This window comes from Pinus tabuliformis, chromosome 9, assembly GCF_031772625.1.
Source record: "Pinus tabuliformis cultivar Carrire ecotype Pingquan chromosome 9, CPIR1, whole genome shotgun sequence".
NCBI classification, from domain to species: Eukaryota; Viridiplantae; Streptophyta; class Pinopsida; order Pinales; family Pinaceae; genus Pinus; species Pinus tabuliformis.
Window position 1 is genome coordinate 723488395 of NC_142307.1, and position 2082 is coordinate 723490476.

Consider the following 2082-nt stretch of genomic DNA (forward strand, 5'->3'; position numbering starts at 1 on the left):
ATTATATGGTGGTACAATTACCTTCAATATTATCACAAAGAATTTGAAAATGGGTAAGCATTGTATTTTCCACGGTGATAGAGGAGAAGAAGATAATGTTGATAAATAAGAGGTGGTCTAGAGTGAAGCATTTGGTTGGTCTAGTGAATGGAGATTAATATGCCATTTTAAGCATGGTAATATGGTGGTACCCTAAGATATATCTTAAGGAGAGGTTACAAATGTTATGGACCTCTATGGGATAGAGGCACAAAATCTAGTGAGCATTGTTATATGCATATAATGGGATGAGTTATACACTAAAGTTCTTCATCAACTATAAAAGTTAAGGAAAAGATATATTGTTAACGATTAAAAATGGAAATGGTATGAAATAATCATAAAAAGTGTTGATATATATTAATGATATATTATCAATAATATACTATGTTTTCTTTCAAACTTAATAAAAAACATACCTTATAAACAATACTACCCTTATTGCATTTCAAAAAGTATTAATCATTAATATATGGTATTTCAAACTGGATGCGGGTGATTCAATTCAAAGTTAATAACTGTATTAATGATAGCCGGTGTTTTGTCCTGTCAACTGCAGATGAGCGCCCTTCTCCAGGATGGCGTCAGGCACAAGCAGGCTCACCCGTCGCGAATTCAAACCGGCTTGAAGGATGAATTAATGGCTAACCTCGGTAATTTCAAGGCTCAGGCGATATTAATCATGGAGTCTTCAGATTTTCTCCTCATGTTATGCTCTCCAGCTTTGGCGATTGAACACCAGTGTTACTCCTCCCCTGGTCTACCCTGTTTTGGGAATATAGCTTGTTTTACTCCCTGTAGGCTGTATTCATCCAATACCAACATCCAGTCTACTAATCTCTCCTCCTGTAATCGAGTGATGGTGAGGAACAGAATGAGGGGCCATAATGGCGGGAGTCGTGGAGGACGTAGGCATTCTCAGCTGGCTCAAGCTGCTAATCAGTCGAATTCCCCTGCCTTTCAAGCGATGATGCCTCAGTCTAGCCCCCCCTGTCGTCCATATCCGTATCATGCCTTTCAGAATTATCATTTTAGGTTCCAGAGTAGTTTAATCAGGCCTATTATCTCTGCAAATATCTCCATTATCTTCACGGAGGAGGAATCCCTGCCTCTTGTTTCAGCTCACACTATGGCAGAATCTTCTCAGGGAGGCTTCAAAATAGCGGGCAGCCATGGTATGGAGCGGCAGCAGGACGAGGATGGTCAGGCAAATTTGCAGAGCGATCTGCAGGCAGCAGACAAGGATAAGGGGGTAGCTTTGTCTCCAGGTGGCAACCCCCATGGAGCTTCGGCATCGATCGCTGTTGAAGGAAACTCAGGTAGCACTTCTCCGGTTTCGATTCCTCCAGGTGGTAGCAGAGATGGTGATGCTGCCAAGGATGAAAACTTCTGGTATGGCAATGAGTGTCCAGTGGTGGAGGAGCCACTGGACCAGGATGTAGTCATGTGACAACACCTGGTTCCCATGGACATCTCCAATGTTTTCTTTTTGACTCATATTTTCCAGTTCCTTGACTCTTTGTTTTTGCTGAAGCGGTCTGGCGGGGTGTCTCTCTGGTTTTGTCTATATTCCATGTGGTTTGGCAGTTTGAGGTTCTTATGCTATTTTTGACAGTCTTCACTGTTGCTCAAGTTAACTTCATGGGGATTGATTCTCTTTTTGGGTCCCTTCCTAATCTTCATGTTCCTATATCTGGTTTTCTGAACTCTGTAACTGATTTTCCCAATCATGGGACAGTTCTTGTAAGGCTGAAAGCATGCAGCTCTTCTATGCTGAGGCTTCGTCCTCCTTGTAAATTTACTGTTACTCTCCTTTAATAGAATTAGTATTTACTGAAAAATATATATATATGTATATATGGCATTTCAAAAAATATTAATCATTAATAAATCCATATGAATCAATCATAAACTAAAAACATACTTCTCAATAAATTTATAAATTATTTTTTAAAAAAATCACCACAACTAATACTAAACCTATGTATTATATTTTTATATAAAAATAATATATCTCTATTTTTTATCATTAAATTTATATAT